This window comes from Notothenia coriiceps, unplaced genomic scaffold (assembly GCF_000735185.1).
Source record: "Notothenia coriiceps isolate Sejong01 unplaced genomic scaffold, NC01 NC01_scaffold00008047, whole genome shotgun sequence".
Lineage (NCBI taxonomy): Eukaryota > Metazoa > Chordata > Actinopteri > Perciformes > Nototheniidae > Notothenia > Notothenia coriiceps.
The window spans coordinates 278403-298854 of NW_011340748.1; positions in this window are offsets into that span (position 1 = coordinate 278403).

Here is a 20452-nt window from a genome sequence, read left to right on the forward strand (position 1 = left end):
GATAGGGCCACTTCTGAACTCAAGACAACGGAAGAGGCGTCTGACTTGGGCTAAGGAAAAGAAGCACTGGACAGTTGCACAGTGGTCCAAAGTCCTCTTTTCAGACGAAAGCAAGTTTTGTATTTCATTTGGAAGTCAAGGCGCCAGAGTCTGGAGAAAGGCTGGAGAGGAGCAAAATCCAAGTTGCTTGAAATCCAGTGTGAAGTTCCCACAGTCAGCGATGGTTTGGGGAGCCATGTCAGCTGCTGGTGTTGGTCCACTGTGTTTCATCAAGCCCAGAGTAAATGCAGCTGTGTACCAAGAGATTTTAGAGCACTACATGCTTCCGTCTGCTGAAAAGCTCTATGGAGATGAGGAATTCATTTTCCAGCATGATCTGGCACCTGCCCACAGTGCCAAAACCACCAGTAACTGGTGTACTGACCATGGCATTACTGTCCTCGATTGGCCTGCAAATTCCCCTGACCTGAACCCCATAGAGAATATGTGGGGTATTGTGAAGAAGAAGCTGAAAGACACCAGACCCAACAATGCTAATGAGCTAAAGGCCGCTATTGAAGCATCCTGGGCATCCATAACACCTCAGCAATGCCACAGGCTGATTGCCTCCATGCCACGCCGCATTGATGCAGTAATCCGTGCAAAAGGATTCCCAACCAAGTACTGAGTGCATTAATGGACATTTTCAAATGTTTGATTGTGTTTTGCTGTTATAAATCTTTTTTTTTTACTTGGTCTGAGGAACTATTCTAATTTTTTGAGATAGGATTTTTGAGTTTTCTTAAGTCTGTTATGCCCATAAATCAGCAATATTAAAAATATAAAAAGGCTTGCTAATATTTCAGTTGATTTGGTAATGAATCCAGAATGTATGACATTTTTGTTTTTTTAATTGCATTAGAGAAAATAAAGAACTTTATCACAATATTCTAATTTTCTGAGACAGTCCTGTATGTTCCTGAACTGAGAAATACTCATACAACCCTTTAAACCAATCAGAAAAAGAGAATTCCAAATTCTGACTCCAAACAAGGATATACATATCTGCTTTTGGTTTTAAGTGGTCCTTGGTACGAAAAAGTTTGAGAAACACTGCACTAGTGGATTTGCAAAGGGGGAGCCTCGTTGCGGGGAAATTATACAGATGGCTAGTCCGCCCCTGAAAATGTCTATGCAAACGTTATTATTAATAATAATTAAAAAATAAAAATTATAAAAAAAATTAATCAATTTTGTTTTATAAATGTTTTATTTTTTTTATTTTCCATTTTCATTTTGTAATCATCTCGCGACCCCCACTCGGGCTCGCGACCCCCACTTTGGGAACCCCTGCTTTAGGAGACTTCCATGTTTGTCATCCGTTATCACATCAAAATCAGACACTATTTCACTGCTATATCCTATACCTTGACAGACCGTAAATCACTCAATCGCAAGGCCATTTCCTGTAGTATACAAACCTCAGCTCTACCCGAAATTCCATATTTTTTCATATTTATCAACATAAGAAACATGTTGCAATGCTAGTACCAATACTAGTACCTTAAAAGTATCATCACCAGCAATAAAGTACTTCACGTGACAAAATGTTGTACTTTTCTCGATACCCATTATTTGAATGAAATTATTTTACCGCAAAAACATTTTGAAAGTGCTTACATTTTTTTAAAGAAGAAGATTAACCTTTATTTTATCCCAGAGGGGAAATTAAGGTGTATGTCAAGGCCAAGTCCCTACAGACTGAGCCTCTGACACCCACAAAAGATTGTTTATACCACACTGACTGCATACCTTGTAGCCACTGCAGTAGTATTCTAGACCTTGGTAAAAAGGATCAAATGCAAGTAATGTTAACTAGAGACGATTCATTACCATTGGTACTGGGTTACTCCCGGCAATATATGTTATGATAAAGGGTTCCGATGCCCAGCCTTACTGTTATACCCCTCTCTCTTTAGCCTATTCCCAGTTTGCTTCCATCAAATAAAGGTGAAAATGCTCGCTTGTGATTAGATGGAGCTGTTTCATCGCTTAAGGAAGTTGCATTTCATGCTCCAACTGCACTTAAAGATCTCTGTTGGGACAATCTGCTTTAAGATTACTGAAGGCAGTTCCTATTGTCCATAATACCACCCTATGGACCCTGCATGGCATTTAGAATACAGATGATGTTTATATCAACAAAGAACTATTGTATTGGATTGTGGTATTGCACGATAAAAAACAAAGTGCTCTGGGGAATTGCAAGCATTGAGCGAACCATTAAATACTATGTCTTGAAACGCTGTGGACTACCGGGCGTGTTGTGTATTCTATACTGCCCCACATGTGATTGATTACAATTGTCTGAAGCACACCAGTTTATTATTCGATTCAGCAAAGCCCCCCAGTCCCATGAGGAAGTTCTTCCTTGGATGACTGGAGTAGATGTGCAATGGGAATGATCTTCAATCATGTTTAAACACAATTAACTGCTTTTAAACTGTACATATGACCTACAATGTAAGCCCCTAATGCTTTGACCATATAGACTTGTCAGTAGTGACGATATACAAACCCTCTGCACTACATTAGTTTCAAAGCTCTGTGATAAATGTTCACATTGCTTTCCAAAATAATTCACATGATTTATTGAGTAAATAGAAATGTAGTTACAGTAATAACGCAAAGGCTGTATATGAGTTTTTAAAGTTGCACCCCAGCGATATAGAAATGATTTGCACTTTAACCTTAAATATAACACATCTGAATGAACCCTATACATGCAATAGCTAGGGAATGATCTACTTAATGAAGGTTTTTCATCATACTGCAAGCTGCTGCTGTGCCATGCTGTACAACTGTCATCAGAAACCCCGATGCTACATGGTGCCACACGTGTTCCTATAATGGGGGATGGTATTGAAATAGTACCATTGGGTATTATTGGAAAACGTAACCTACTGCATCTTTTGAATATCAGATGTTCCCTTTCCGTAAGCTTGAAAAAGAAAAAGACAAGACGCCAATTCAAACATCTTCTCAAACCCACCTTCAGAGTACTAACTTTTCCACTGATGATCCATACGTCCACTATGTTCAAAATGTGCAAATGTGCATTGTTAAGGTTCCTGGTACATGGAGGGTGCCACTGACCCAACATAAGACTCATGCCAACACATGCATCAATTTAACTATCAGAGCTCTTAGTGCTGCTCTGTTGGTCGGACCAGTATGTTTATGGCACACTGCTTGCAAGACTGAAAGCAATTACTAATTAAAAGCCATTGTGAGATTAAACATATCACTGTATACACTGTACGTGTTTGCAGTGGTGTACAATGCAGCCAATTTGTCAACCATTACTGGAGATCTTTCTATGAACAAATGTAATAATGTTGTTACAGCAATATGCTAAAAATGTGCCTTAAAGGTAAAGCTAATAATGCTAACATTACCTAGCTATTAGTATAGGTTTATGTCACACAGTTTGATCCATTCCTCACTTTTTAATGTTTGGAAAGGCAATACAAAAGATTCCACCAATCAAGCCAGACTCAGTACAGCCGCATGAAGGACTGGAGGAATCCAAAGCTTGCCAGACCTGCGGCCAACTAATGCAGCTGCTATTATTAAACAATCACTCTTTGTGGGGGGGGGGGGGGGGAGAATCATTAAGAGGTCAGTTGTGAAATGGAAAAAAGCTGAACAATAACAAGACTAAAAGTACACAGTGGAATTGTAAAGCTTTTAATAATAATTGTTGTGATAACAATAAAACATTGGAGAATTTAATGATAATTTATATATTTTTTATTTAGAGTTTGATAATGCATAAACCATTTCTAATGTTGTTCTATACTAAAATAATTGATGTATAATTTGCCTTAAACTTGAAAATGTAATTATTCTAGTAGCAAACTCCAGGAACTACATTGTGAATTCTTATGTTTTTTATTATGTCATTTAAGTGTTGTTGATCTGTACAGACAGTAGAGCCCCCTTTTACAAATGTATAATTTGTGAATTGGGCTATATAAATAACAAGTATTCGATTTGATGACATGAAATGTTAACCAAATTGTGATTTTGCAGTATTTTAAATTTTTAACATGCTTGTGGTGGCACTATGGTTGTCTTGCCTTATTACTGTTCGCATTTAAATCATGCACATGAAATAAATATTTTCTTGAATCCTTATTCCATACCAATAATGACAGCAAACATGTTCTGCTAGGAGTTTTATATAGCTTTGAACATTATCATATTCCCCTGTGGAGTTACGAAAAGGTTATTCAACGTTTTTTCCTTATATAAACACAGTAATTATCTCATCAGTGTCTAAATGTCCTCTAATTATGATTTTCTGTCTGGTTTTGGTCACACAGCTGTCTGCCACCTCCACGTCCCGAGCGGGCTTCTTGCAGTGCGTTCGTTGGGGGATATGGTTCCCCTTCCAGGAGCCGGCTGACTGGAAAGGGGAAGAAATACAGATTGTTCTGCGAGGAGGTGCAAAACCAAACCCTCACGGAGTCATGGTCTACAGCACAGAGATGTCTGCCAAAACCCAGAGTCCTGTCACCCTCTCGCCTCCAGGAAGTGCTCAGGTAACACCATCGCAGCGGAGGCATGTCTCTGTCAAAAAAAGCTTACATTAAAAATGTGTTACGAGTGTTACGACACAGTGTTGTTGAGAGCACTCACATAGAAGTTTCTCTAAAGACAAACACATTCACATGATTGATCATTCTAATTTATTTGACATTATGTGGTAATTTACACTAGGATATGTTGTCTATATCGACCAAGAAAAAAGATAAAGGAAAAAAATCTTGCTGTATGTACACTTGAGCTTGTTTAAAGCTAAGCTGAGTTTTTATCTTCAAAGTTTATTGCACTTATTGTAAGTTGCTTTCGATAAAAATCAGCTAAATTAAATAAAAAAATAGATATAACAGTCAAGATGACATCACCCTGCATTGTTAATAATCATCACAGTTTACAGCACACTCCTGAAAGTCAAACATTTCAAAGGGTGCAAAAGTCGTCACCGTGTGATGACTTCACCTTTCGCACCTCAGCTATGACTTTCACACAGATATTTTTATATATATATTAATATAATAACTCCACGACACCGTCTCCTTATCCGCTACTAGATCATCCATTCCAGTTGTGTGCGTCCCTCCATATCTGTTTTCCGACAGTTTTTTTTATATCACTGAAATATGTGAAATGTGTGAAACGTTCTCCTCTCAAGGAGGGGAAGGATACCATAACGTTTCGGCTGTCGTCCAGTCTGGAGAGGAAGGCCTCCAGCCCGAAGGCATCTCTGAGGACAAAGCAGGAGGAAGTGTCACGTCAGAGAAGATCACCTTCATCACCTTTGAGGGGTAAATATCATCATGTAATCCATAATGACTTTTTAAGCATATACATTCATTTCTTGGAAAGGCTAATTTTCCCTCCAAGAATAGGGTGAGCTGCTCTTTACCGCTTAAAAACAACCCTCATTTCTTTTTCTAATCCTTGTTTATTGGACCAGAAAGAATGTGGTCCACTTCTGCAAATAGTTTTGTGCAACAACACCCAGGTGTAATCAGGCGAAGTTCTGAGCAACAACCCAGCCCGTCCTCTGCAGTGTTTATCTCAAATGCAGCACCTGCTCTCTGCATGATTAGCACGTTTCATGATTGGGGTCTGAGGGGAATAAAGGGATAAACTCAAAGTGCTAGGAGAGGACATTAGCAGTCCAATAGGACCTCTTGATCTTGAACAAGACTTATTTTGCTTCTTCGTCCTAATGTCTCCTCTAAGGGTACAACTTTAACTTGAAAATAGACAACAACTAACACATTAGTTTTTACTTTAAATACTGGTGGAATTAAGCATCTAAAAGTACAGATAGCAATGATGTTTGTATTTTCAGTGATAGCGTGTCAGTGATAGCATGTGAACAAATACATTTAGGATGGAGCAAAGAACAGATGTTATCGATGAGATATATATTGAAGTTGTCGTTTTATTTCCCACTCTATCCCTCTCCAATGTTTTTGAATGTCCATTCATTTAGTCCAAACCTGGTGTTTTTGCACAGTTGTGAATAAATGTCGGGCCATTCTCGTATAATAAGCATTATATTTTATGAAAAAAAAGATTTCAGTGCTCTCTGCATAAGAATTGGATTCTCATGTGATCCTAATATTTTAATTAAGAAGAGCCTTGTAAAGTTCAAAAGTAAAAATATATTTTTTTTTTTCTTGAATGTTTTATTTAATGAAATATTCTTCTTCAACCCATATTTGTTGGTGTAAATCTTTTTACAAAACAACATTTATACTGTAATCAAAAAACCGTCACCACACACAGAGGCAATCACTGTTAGTGTTTTATTTATTACAATTATTTTAATGAAAGTAATTGTTGCCAATTTTTTACATTATCTAGACCAGTGGTTCCCAACCTTTTTTCCCAAGAGCCCCCCCAAATGACTCCTGTTGGAAGTTGCGCCCCCACACACACACACACACACACAGGGGGGGGCGCAACGGGGCGCAACAGCGGTAATTAAAGTTTAAAAATCTAAAAAATGCTACAACTACTGTCACAAACTAGATGAATGTGAAGTATTTTGTTAAAGGAGGATGAAAGCGTAATTAAGGAGCACTATTGGAGTGACTGATGGTTATTGGACTCAGGATTAATTTATTTGGATTCCCGCTGTATGAAGAAATGAAAGGACGGCGCAAGTGGAAACAATTCACAAAGGGATTAAACTGTTTAAAACACATGCTCAAAGTAAGCCGGATTTTGCCGATGTGTTTATGTGGATTCAAAAGTCGTAAATAATCTACAAAATGGAGGAGACCGATCTGATCGGAGCAACTGTGACAAATAATCCAACTGAAACCGGCATGGACAATGCCTATGTTTTAAAAATGCGCTTATCCAGACAAGCCTGGTTTGGACACTTTACGGGCAGAAGAAACATTTCTATTAAAGAAAGAATTATACATTTCTGTCTTTTTATGCGTTNTAGTGGTACGCGAAGGAATCTGAAATATTTAAAATATTAAAAAACAAGATATATATATATATTTTTTTATATATATTTATTTTCATTTAACCTTTATTTAACCAGATGAAAACATTGAGACAAAATCTCATTTACAATGCTGACCTGGCCAAGAAGGCAGCAACGTTACACGTTCTTACACATAACACAGACATACAGAAAACATAACTAAGTAAAGAAAAAGGCGAAAAGCAGTCACTACATTGTGCACATTTGGGACATTAAGGTACACTACTTATTACTGCAAGAGCAGCTGGTGGTAAGGATCTCAGACAACTTCAATTTAAAACAGGCTATAGGGACAAGTGCCATCAGTTTGAGGCTTGATTGAATAACATTAACTCAAAAATAAATCATACTATCAAAATACTACAACGAATGAAAATAAGCTTTACATATGGAGACAAGTTCCATAACTTGTCTCACAGCGAATGAGATGATGACTGTTTATCCATACAAGTGACATACTGTAATTGCAGCAGAACAGCTTCAGTGTGCATTTGAAAACTTTTCACCAACATCACACACCTGCCACATGTCTCACCAAATCTATTGCAGGGATTTAAGAAAATAAACCAAGTCCCCGTTTTTATTTCTTCAGATGCTGTATGCTGCTGAATTTTCCTGGCAGAGTGATTTATATTCCGCCGCTCCCAATTAGCCATGACTGTTCCACGATATCCCTCCAAAAATAACTCATGAACCCCGAGCTTTAAAGAGGCCTCCCGCTGATACAAAGTTCTGGTTAAATATTCCACTTCCCCCTCACAGCCAGATATAAATGACGAGCCACTGTCTCTTACTGAAGCCCTAACTGCTGCTCTGTGTCCGTCAGGGAGTTGATTCAAAGTGTAGTAAACACAACACACAGCCACTCAGACCCTGGTTGTATTCTCAATGATTTCCCCTCTAATGATGCTGTTAACTTATATTATGAAAGAACAATAGCGTTGATCAGGGCCTACTTCATGGATGTGTAGAGAAAGCGTTTGCCATCGTCTAATAATGACTTTGTAAATCAGTCGCTAAGTGTCCTCAAAAATTCGCCCAAGAAGCCTGAATAACTTTGGGCAGAAATTATAACATGAATTTCTGTCATTCCTTCATTTCAGCGCCTTTACCATCCTCTACTTTGTTTTTCAGCACATGGATATGCCAGTAGGTGTGCTGCTTTTCATCGCAGATAGCTCAGTTAGAACAATAACACATTCATAGCTAGAATAAAATATGTAATTATTGCCTTTGATGTTTGTATACTTACTCCTATTGAACGCTATCTGCGCCTCACATTGAACCATATATTGGATAGAAAAAACAAGCCACTTGTTACCTCGTGTAAACCCTAACCCTCACACTGATGAATACATTATAGCCAATACATTATCAGTAGATATTGCAAAGCCAGATTACTTTCCTTTACCTAGCAAATGTTGCCTAGGTGGCAGTAAAGTTGGGTTGTGATCGGCCAATAAACTCAGATACTACGTAAAACGAGCACAGTGCACTGACTATAGATCTAAAAATGTGTTTACTGGTTTGAACTTTCTTCACAGTTTCTGAGGACGACATCACAATTGCAAATTGCCATATGCTTTTTGGTATACATTACTAGAAAAAATACTTTTGAAGCATTATTGATGATGTTAACAATAATAGTGTCAGTTCAACTTGCTATCAGAGCTATCCAATATGTAATCCTCTATCTTTGCATACTACATTGAAGCATTTCTTACCCTCTGGTATGCTCAAAGTTCAGCTTATTTTCTTCCTAAAATACAAAACATGTGACAGTTTGAATGAATAATTGTTTCTTACAGAAAAAAGTGTATACATTCATATCATGCATTGTTAGTGTAAACTGAAAAAGCACAACTCTCAGACCAGGCCGATAAAATAAATGTTTTACTTAAGGTCAGGAGGCGAAACAGCATCCTCCATACATTTGTGGACTGCAGTTTTGAAGACCCGGTGATGGCCAATCCATCTTTGTTTTTTGGAACTGGGGGTGTGAAGAAGTGAGAGGGTGGAGAAAAGTAAAAATGAACACAATGCAAGAAACTTTTCGGCAACGAAAATGTGAGAACTACCTTTAAAAGGGTTAAAGTTCTAAGACAACAACCAAAACGGCCAGTCAATCAAAAGGTAGCCTAATGGTGTAAAGCATTCCCTACTTTACTGTCTATTTCACTCTTAATTCATAAAATATACATCTTACTGTTTTAAAGAAGACTTCATAATATTGTATAAGACAATAAACATATAAGGAAAATGGTTAGTGCTGTATTTCATTCAAATAAGAAGTTGGCACATTTTCTCATAGACTTCTACAAAATCTGACTCCTTTTCGTAAACCAGTGGAGTCGCTCTCAGCTGGCTTTTTAAAAAAATATTGCAGATTTAAACTGTTACATTTGCTGGGTTCCAGTATGGTATTGGGCAGATGAAAAAGGTTGGACCAGTGGGCAGGTCCAGTGATGTGGAATGGCGGGAATGCGACAGTAGATTTACTTCATTGCAGGGGGGAGAGCAGACAAGGCAAGTGTGAAACCTCCAAGTTATTTATGATCTTTCATGAATAACTTTGAGGATGGAAATTCTCATCCAGTCCATACATTTTCCTTAATGAATAATTTAGCTGCAGAAACCCTGGTTGTTTGCATGACCATCACACATCAGAAGGCTAAAATATAGAGGGGATCACGCTGTTTTGACACATATTCTCATTAATGAGTTTTAATGATGCATCATATTTACATATTTAAATGTATACTTCCTCAATCTCTGCGGTGCATATACCAAAAATACATCTCACGTACATCTGCTAGTTGGCTCATCTCTCAAAAAAGTCCTCTCATTGATCACAAATAAACAGCCAGTACATGTCAGTCCAGCTAATGAGGTGAAACCCATTTACCACAGGCCAGACATAAAAACAGGAAACAGAAAGGCCCTTAAAAACAAAATGGCCGCCGGGGGAAGGAGATGCCAGAGCACATTTGTGACAGAGCCAGTTTTGCTCCGTCTCCACTCTGTGTGCATGTAGTCTGAACAGATGGGAGCTACAGTAAGACACCCCGGGCAACTGAAGCAATTTCCAAAAGGCCAGTCAAGCCCAGCGCAGAGAGCGCGAAAGAGTGGGAGAGGAGGACAAAGAGATGCTGGAAAGCCTTACATTTGAGCATTAACATGGCTACTAACCAAAAAAAAACCCTCAGGAAACCATTGTTAGACTTTAAACTCAGTGTGACATCTGAATATGCCTCTTCACCTGTATGAAATTGGAAAAGATTTGTTGGCAATAAGTAGTTTTGGTACCCCGGTGTTCAGTGGAGTTATTTGCTGAAGTTATGCACGACACATTGTCACAGTACATTCATATACTTTATACCTCGGAGTGCTACCTGACTGAAAATCCAATCAGCAAGAAAGCAATCAGCAATGACATTTAACTGTCAACTCTCATTCCCCCCCTCACAAGCGGATATTTCATTAAAATGTCTAACCGCACTTACAATTAGAAGTGATTCCATCTACACAGGGCAATCGAAAGACATTAAAATGACTTTAATTGAGCTTGTTAAACATTGTACTGGAGTTATTTGCATAAATATACAGATAAAGACATCGAGAATAGAAGGGATGACAATGACACTTAGCTTACACAAGGTGAATATATAGTTGTCCTAATCTTCTTTTATTTTGTGTTTTTCAGGTCAAAGAAATATTCCGCCAGCTTCTCCTCCAGATTCTCCTCAAGGCCCCGGGGTAAGACACCTTGTTACCTACTCAACTTAAATAAGTAACTCTGGTACTATGACAAAATAGGACTTAAACTAAAGTTCAAAACGTTCTCACTGAAAGCTTGAAGCATTTTAGAAGCCTTAAAGTTTGTACTCATTTCTCAACACCTTTCAGTTTTAAATCCTGCTATCAAGAAGTCCACACAGAATCACTTTTGCTAATCATCGTTCATTTAAAGCCGCATTTAGGGATTTTCTTGTTGCAACAGCGGGACAAGCGGAAAATACAACATCTGACATATTAGCTTCATTAACATTTAAGTAGCAGACAAAAGATTAACATAACTAAGGATTTTTCACACAAAAAAACCTCACCTATGCTTTGTTTTAGTTTTTTCTGAATAGCTGATGCTAAAAGTCTGACTATATTCTAACGCTGGTCACTAATTTAGTCTTTCTGATATTTTAAAGTGGGCAAATAGTATCCAATGCTTTGTTCTTCTACTGTTGTTGCTGAAAACAGTACAAACTGTCAATTACACTATTGCCATATAAACATTGACTATTCGTATTATTACTTCCTGCTTAATGTACTTTAAAACACTACTAAGTTTTTGAGCATAATTGTTTACTTTTTATTTGATGTTAACTTACTTTTTACAATAAGGACTAATTGTTTTTCACTTTCTTTTCACTGTCCTTTTGCTGTTGTTAGATTCTAATTTCACCGCTGTGGGAGGAATAAATGATATCTCATTCTGAACTTCCCTGGCATAACTGGTCTTTATATGATACATGGAGCATGTCTCCCCTCTACAGTAGGTCAGGTGTCAGTAAGTGCAGACCTGCAGGGATGTCTGCATGACAGGAACAGGAAGCCCCTCTAGCAGTTCCCTGTAGCTTTACAACAATACATCTCCCACTCTGTGCTCTTTAAAAAAAGATCATACATCTTGACTAACCCACAGTCATGCTCTGTCTGATTTGTGGACATAAATTGCAGGTCAAGCTTATATAATATTTTTAAATGTCAAGAAATAAAAGCATAACTTGTCCCAGATCTCTCTGCAACAATGTGATTAGGCAGCGTAATTGGCATCTTTATAATTCCTTTATCTTCAATGAGATTCAAGAACGATAGGGTCTTAGAAAAATATGAAGTGTGTGTGTGTTCATTGGAAATGTTTTTCTTGACAACAAGAGATCTGTGTGTGTCAATGAGGGAATGGTTCAAAATCACCACAGACACCTGAGAAATATGAGTAATACGGATAATATTTAACATGCATTAAATCAGATTAAATGTCACATTAGCATCAGTGTAAACTTCTTACAGGCAACCAATATTGTACTGATAAATTCTGAACAAACTAATAGTATTAACTGCATCATGATCACCCAGCCAATATATAAGGAGACTGAATCATACCGTTCTTATTGATATACAGACATGGAGCATATGTAACATTTACCAACCGTGTGCGTTGCTGTGTGTGTCTGTTTGTCCTGACCGAGCTAAGCTACCGTTACCATCACCCCTCAGCCTGAGTGGAGTTGCCAGTAGAGACTGGTTGTAGTGATGGATGTTGCTCACTCTCAGGATGAGGCACACACACTCAAACACACACATACACGCACTAACATTACGCCATAGAGCGGAGGAGGAGAAAGATCAGGTCTGTTTCAGTGTGAGCTCTCCGGGCCAATGTGAGCCGCAGTGTGTATTGTCGACTCATTTTTCAAATTGAACCAACAGGGGCTTGGAGCTGTGGGAGAAATGCACCCATGAACTCTACAAACCGACCCTCTTTTTGATTAAGCACCGAGGGCGGTGAAAGCCTGGTAGCGGGCAGCTCCCAGTGGCTTAGAAGAGAGGCTGTGGTCATACTGGGCGGCACAGGATGACATTAGAAGAGGGGGGTGCTTAGCAGGAAATGCCACTGTGAGCGCAAATCATTCAAAACAACATCACCACTGTGTTTTTTTTTAATGATCCAGCAAGGAATTAGTAATATTTCAAATGTCAAATGGTTAAAGTGTAACCACATTTCCCAAAATGAGCATTTAAAAGCATTTTTTTTAATGTAAAGGGCGGACAGGCAAGTTTTTCAAAAATTGGGGCCACTGTTGCACTTAATAACATAACAGTACCAGGGCTCGACATTAAGGACTGCCCGATGGCCCGGGGCCATCTAGTATTTAGCTCGGGCCATGAAGCCTCACCTGCTGGTTGCCCGATCGGGCAATCTATTATGCCAGTATCATGCAGCTCGCGGATCCAGTAATGAGTGACCCGACAGTAAAACTAAACATATCTATAACTAGTTTAGGTAGTTTGAGAGTTAATTAAAATAGCTACGTGTGATATTCTAACCTGAAGCGTGTGTTTTGTCCGCTCACCGCTGCATGTGAGCGGTGAGCGGACAAAACACACGCTTCAGGTTAGAATATCACACGTAGCTATTTTAATTAACTCTCAAACTACCTAAACTAGTTATAGATATNACACCTGCCGGAGATGACCCTACAAAGCCTGGGGACAGCTATCACCCTGGAGGCTCTGCTGCGATCAGACACCTCACTCATTTTGCTCCGGTGTCGTGGACACTTCTTTCCCTATGTTAGCTGCATTTCCCTGCGGCCTCTCCCCTTTGCAGTGATTAGTAGTAATTAGTAGTGTTGTCAGGTGTGGATTTAGGCTCACTTTTAGAGTCCTCCTTCTGTTTAGCAGTTTACCTGTGCCCTTTTGGCTCTTTAGTTTGGCTTAGGCTATATTTGCCCTCTTTTGTTGTACACCTGTTTGTTATCCCATTAAACCCTATTATAATTAATTACCAATTCCATTCTGGTGTGTGTTGCCTTCCTCATCCCTAGTGGGTTCGTAACAGGCCTTGAAAATAGATCAAACAGACACTATCATCTACTTAAAGCATACAAAAGTAAGTAAATCCACTGTGTATACTTTCTGTGGTGATGTGACAGATAAAACACGGAGCATAAGGAAGGATTTAGTGTGTGACTAGTATGTACTTAAATAATACAGCAGAGAGGTATAGGACCTGTTTGGGGCTGAAGGGTAACTTTAATATGTGGCTTAAATGCAAACGATGCATTAGACACATGCGTGATGCGTTAGAGTGGTATCCTCAGCAACAAGTGTAAACCTGTTTCTATCAATGTTGATAGCAGTACAAATTGACAAAGGACCTTTATTACTAATATGTACAACTCCACTTTATATCTACTTGTAAAGCCTCATCTTTTTCTTTGAATTTTCCCTTAAGTAGCTTTAAGGATGGAAAATCATCTTATGTCACACCGTCTGACAGAATCATATTCCGTATCAGCTTGTTCCAAATCTCCATGGAAGATATATGATGTTTACGCTCAGTAAAATATTTAGACAGCAGACGGCATGTTCTGGATGACTGCACCGTTCCATCAAGTGGAAATATTGAAGATATCTTCTAAGATTTTATGGGCATTTCCATAAAAACTCACCCTAAATAATTGGTCTGCTTGGAAACATGGGTTTTTCACTAAATGTAAAGAAAATAAAGCTCTAAGGGTTTGAGCAATGTCTGGCTACACAGCTTGAGCTTGTAATATCTGACCCTAAACAAAGGTCACCATCACCGTATTTAATTTACATTTTGGTTATTATTTTGGTAACGTGACAAACATTTGGCCAATCCTCCATGAGATTACAAGTACTATCATATTATTGCTCTTTATTGGATTCATGTTAACAAACTGAATTCAAGCTCAACACAGCCACTTTTTATGTTCTGGCTTGAGTGTTAAAAACATGTCAAGATAGTTGGGGTTCATTTTAAAAGGAACGCTAAATGTCACTGAAACAGAGATTTTAAAGTGGTTTGACTTTCACGTGGTAATCTTTTCCGAAAGTGCTGGCCACTCCACAGTCAGTTACGTTAGGTGTAGGCGTAACCCAAAATGAGCTGTTTCCAGTGTTAGAATTGGCCAAAATGTCCTCACAATTCAAAATGTCCTGAAATGTCAAGACCAGTGGGCTGTCACAAGTCAGTCCTCACAAGTAACACTAAACCGTATCATATATTACACACACACACACGCATGCATGTGATCTCACATTGAGTCACCACATCCTGCACACAGAGGGTGTGAAAGACACACCACTCACTCTGCATGTGAGGATCTCACCAAGAGAATACGCATAGGCAATTAGTAGTACCAACGCTATGGCTGCCAATGTTCTGAACCCAGCCTGTTTGCCCTGACAGCCAAGCAGATCATCTGTTCACATTCTGGCTGCATGGGACCTGCATCTGTCTGTGTGTGTGTCCGACTGATTACATGTGGGTACACATGTGTTTTATTTATTAGCCTCAGTTCTATATTTTCTGTTTGTGAGGTGGCTTTTAGTGTGTGTGTTACGAAGACCTTCATGAATGTTCATTTTACTGTTTCCTGATAGTCAGTATGTGAGGAAGAGAGAATGTGACAAACAGTATACCTTATTTCCACCAAAATGTGTGTGTAAATGCAGGTTCTTTTATGAATAGATAATAGACTGCTCTCCTATTACCGGTAGACAGGAACGCCTTTTTTTTTCTTTTTCTAGTGTGTCATGTTGAAGTCAGAGATGTGCCAGACCAAAAGCAGGGTTTAAACAAACGGAGATTTAGTTTTTTATATATGTAAAATATTCAGGCCCTCTTTCAAACTCTCAACCAGCGTTTGGTCAAATATTTAAAAAAACACCAAAGACAATTATGATGAGTTTCATTTTGTGTTGGTCAGGTTAGAATAACATTTGTTAAGTGGTTGACTGGAGTGTGGTGGCTTTGGGGATATGTGTGTTTTGTACGTTAATACATTATAATAATTTTCCAAGTCACTATTGGTTTTATGTATTACTGTATATATCCACCTCATTGTGAGTCATAGGCATGTGTCGGAAAAGGAGCGAAAATTGCCGTATCCACCTGGATGTCATGTTTCCATCAATGCCGATTGGAGATGGAGCTAATATGAACTATGACTAATGCAGAGAGAATGAATGTCAATTGTAACCTTTCCCACTGAAGACAAAAGCAAGATGTCAGAGGTTTTTTTGTCCAGCAGAAAAGGGGCAAAAGAGCCAAGTCCATCATGTGACTCAAAGAAAGGAAGATAGGGAGAGGCAGGTGTGGTTTGAAAGGGAGATGAGGATCAAGAAGGAGATCCAGTGAACAAGATGGAGTGATTACTGGAATTAAAGATTAAAACAGTCCAGCACACAAAAGACGAAAATATTGGAGATGCATGAGAAAGGGGTAGTATCGAGTCAAAGTGTGAACAAAGGAGGTTGGATGTAAGTGAGGAAGAGCAATAATTGCGTGTGAATATGACGAAAGAAGATTAAAAGGTGAGGAGTGAAACGCTTCAGGAAGACATGAAGAACAGTGGATTAAAATGTAGACGTGATAAAACTTTACTTGTGCAGTACCTTTTAAGGGGTTGAAAAAGTAAAAAAGCTAAATAAATGAGAATATACTGGTACGTGTTTGAATCAGTTTTATGTTTGGACAAGAGTTAGCAATGTTAGGGCAATATCAGACATCTCTGGCCAATATTGTGAATTTTAAAAGCTGTTATTTTCTATAATTGTGGCCTTGATAGTTTTACATATAAGATGTGTACCAAGCAATTCATAAATCATCTGTTGATCTTTAAAGAAAAAAAGAAAAGACACTGCCCACATCTATTGCATCAAAGGTTTTTTTCTCACTGACACTTTAAGTGCATTCATATTACAGGGTTTTGTCTAAACCGGGTATCAGGGACGCTGCGCCCTCTTACTTTCGGCTTGCGCTCTCATACCAAAATGGCGATGTTTCCTGTAAAATGTTAAAGTGATGCCAGAAAACCATATTTATGTTTGTCATAAACTGTATAATTGCCCCAATAAGGGTGTCAAATAGACCGTGAGATGGCATCGACAGCTTTTTTTTTACGGGGCTCTGTCGTCGAGTTATTGTTTACGTCTGCAGCGCCATCTTGTATACTAGCGTCGTGTTTCCGCGTGAATTGATACAGTATCTTGCATACAAGATCAGCGCCTGATACTATTTTTTTTTGTTGAAAAAACCCTGTATTAGCCAGATAATTCTAGTGTTTTTAGGTCCTGCCAACTCTGACATCAATTGACGGTTGGCGGTGGCCAGTATAGCAGATGAAATCGACTGTCACTTTCTACAGCTTGTTAAGACACTGTTAAGAAAGGAAAATGACACTTTTTTCAAATTGCATTTTCTATATTTATCATTAAGCCTTAGTTTGGGCCTAAAAAGCAATATTTATGGATATAAGTGCTTTATAAATCCTATTCTAATACAGTAATCTTGCTTTTGAAGCAACTATGTGTTTTTTGTATTGCAAATTAAGTATATTCTTAGTATTCTTATACTATAAGGTTTCAGGGAGGCTGTGGCTCAGTGTGGTAGTGCGCTGATCTTCAGATCAGGGGAGCACTGGTTCAATCCCCCCTGCAGTCAGCATGTCGCTGTGTCCCTGGGCGAGACACTGTGGGGATAGCCCACAGTATTGGACGAATGTAAGTCGCTTTGGGTAAAAGTGTCTAACAAGTCACATACAATGTAATGTTTTAATACTATAAAGATGAGCTCAGTACAACATACAGATTTGGATTAGGTTATGTTTTGTGCATCAGAAACTCAATGCAATTCGAACGCAATGACCAGAACAGGATGGCCCCATGTTATATTCAATACTGTTGCACCACCTCACTAACGTGTTCCTGTGGCAATCCAGTTTTATCGGGGGCGTCTGTGGTGTGATGAGGTGGATCCAACAAAATGTGAAGGCATGTGGTTCCTTGTCCAAAAACAAATATTTTCAGAGAATTTTAGGAGCTCTCAAATGTATCACTTCATAAATGTAAGGTATAGTCGAATAGTCTAGTTTATCATTAGCAGAAATCCATTTTAATTTCTGAGAAAACTATTGATGCTTTGTTCAACACAACCATTATTCTGAAAATAATTTCCCATGAAGTGGTTACTTCAGTTTAGAATTTACAAACAGTGTCTTGCAATAAACTACGCTCATATCTTGAGTCTTACTCTTTTGAAAAAACATTTGGTTCAAGGAATTGCTTCGGCGTAATAGAGATCTGCATAAATGAGGTCTGACTGAGCCGATGCCAGCTGCCAGATAGCCCTTTGCCAGCAACAAAGGGAAACACGACCTCACCTCCGGCCCAGGGGCTTCGGGACCACCTGGGTGGACAGAACAAGAGCATGACCCTGAAACATGAGCGCGGCCCCATGCGAGAGATCATCGTCAACACTGGCAAACAAACTCAGCTGCTCTCCCCGAAATGTTGTCTAAAAATACCACAAGATCCTTAGCATTCTGCACCAGGGCAAACCAAGTGTCAAGGATCAATAATTTATGCGGGGAAGAGAAAGTTGTCAGATCCAACAATGCCTAGAGACAGAGCCGGCGTGTTTACGCAGCCATTTCAGAAAAGGATGCCATTGATTAAGCAGCGCCTGACAGTTATGTTAAAGAGGGAATAATGTTTTATTTTTAGTCAAACGGGCAAAATCATTCTTAGGAATAAAATAAGTGGATTTTAAACGTCTTTGAAAAGGTAGGAGGCAAAGATAGGGAAGGACAGAGAAAGACTGTGTTTGTGGATTTTGTGAACAACAGACTCATGATGAATTGTCGAGCGACTGCCAACAGCAGTGGCACGGCTTCAAACACTTTTTTCTGTTTCATTTCTTTATGCAGAATCCTGGATAGCCCTCAGATAGATATGGATGCTGTACACATTGAGCAGCCAGGGCGCTAATGACTGCTGCTTTTTTTACTCAATATTTGTGTAATAAAGATGATTCTGTTAATATATGGATTTACTGGTAACTTACTGCATTAAGAGTGTGTAGATTTGTAGTTCTATTTCGTCCCTACTGACCGCCAGAGGCGGTGCTTTAAGCAATGGATATGTCCATCGTGCGCATGCGCAGCTCGACTACCAATAACAACAAAGTCACCTGTGACCCACGTGACACCGGCTATAGCAGCCGGTGTCGTCAGAGGATCTGTTCCTTTCATCTTCTCGCTGCGCGAAAGTACCGTGGCTACATTTTTGTAGCAACAGCGTTCAGGTTTGAACGTTTGATCTGAGGGATTTCTCTGCAAGCAGCTGGCCGCGTGCAGCTTCGCGACTGACAGTCTGAGCTACGGGTCGTTAACGCGTCCTCCAGGAGCTGTGGCCGGCTGTGCGCTGTGCAGAGCCTCGACAGACAGGTTTGTGTCAGCTTGTTGCTGGTGATGGCTGTGTCCCCGCACCCTCTCCCAGCCAAGTTGTCCTGATTGCCGTCTTATTTTTTGTTTGGCTTAGACTTTCTGGTGACGACAGTGTTCCCGCTTCCTCTCCCATAAAGTTGCCCTTTTGAAAGTTCTGCTTGTGCCGTTGTGCCCGAGCTATCATTAGCATTTGAGTCCCAGCTTTGGCTGCGTCCCTCATTCAATTTAGTATGGAAAGCCCAGAGTGTCATATTTTGAACCCGTTTTTCATTTAGATGCAGAGAGTAAGGTAAGTACTTTCTATTTCATGGAAGCCAATTATCTGGTCTTAACATTTGTGTTCTGACTTGGTCGCTTGTTTGTTAGCAGCAGCCGCTTGGCTAACACCTTGCNAGGTGTCTGATCGCAGCAGAGCCTCCAGGGTGATAGCTGTCCCCAGGCTTTGTAGGGTCATCTCCGGCAGGTGTGCGCTGGGATGGCTCGGGGATTGGAGCGCGTCGGGCCCGGCGTGCTCCAATCACAATCTTCAGGAGGCGGACCAGGAGATGGTAGCCAATCACGTCAGGGCAACCGCACAGCTCATTTACATACAAAACAGAGTAACACACTTAAGAGGACCAGGAAGACAGCAGCCGTGACAAGGCCCAAGGGGATTCATGTGAATCAATTGAATGTCCTCAGCATAACAGATTCACTGAGTATACAAGTTTCCAACAGATCACCAGATGATTGAACAACTCTTCTTGTACTGCTCAATATGGTGCAATGCACTTTATTGACATCTGGAGAGCCATTTGTGTTGACCAGCAGATTCAGTAAAGCTTACAAACCAATGATACTATGTGTTAATGATGGAGCTTCACGGTTTCTTACCAAAATAAATTATGATTAGCAAATTTGAAATAATACAGTTCAAGTTTAACTGCTTATTGATCTCATATTTGTTTTGTTACTTTTGTTTGTGTGTGACACTCAAATGGTGGTTAGCAAATGATTGGCCTACATAATGAAATGGGCAACAGAAAAAGACTGTTCTGTTCCAAGTTATATGCTAGATCAGGGATGGGCAACTTTGATGGTGGTGGGGGCCACATAATTGATGTACTGGCCACCAGGGGGCCGCAGATTCACATGGAACACACACACACACACACACACACACACACACACACACACACAAACACACAAACACACTCACACACACACACACACACACACACACACACACACACACACACACACACACACACACACACACACACACACACACACACACACACACACACATTCCATGTATTGTATGTAATTATTAACAAATATACTAAGTCTGACATCTTCATTGACATTTTACAAT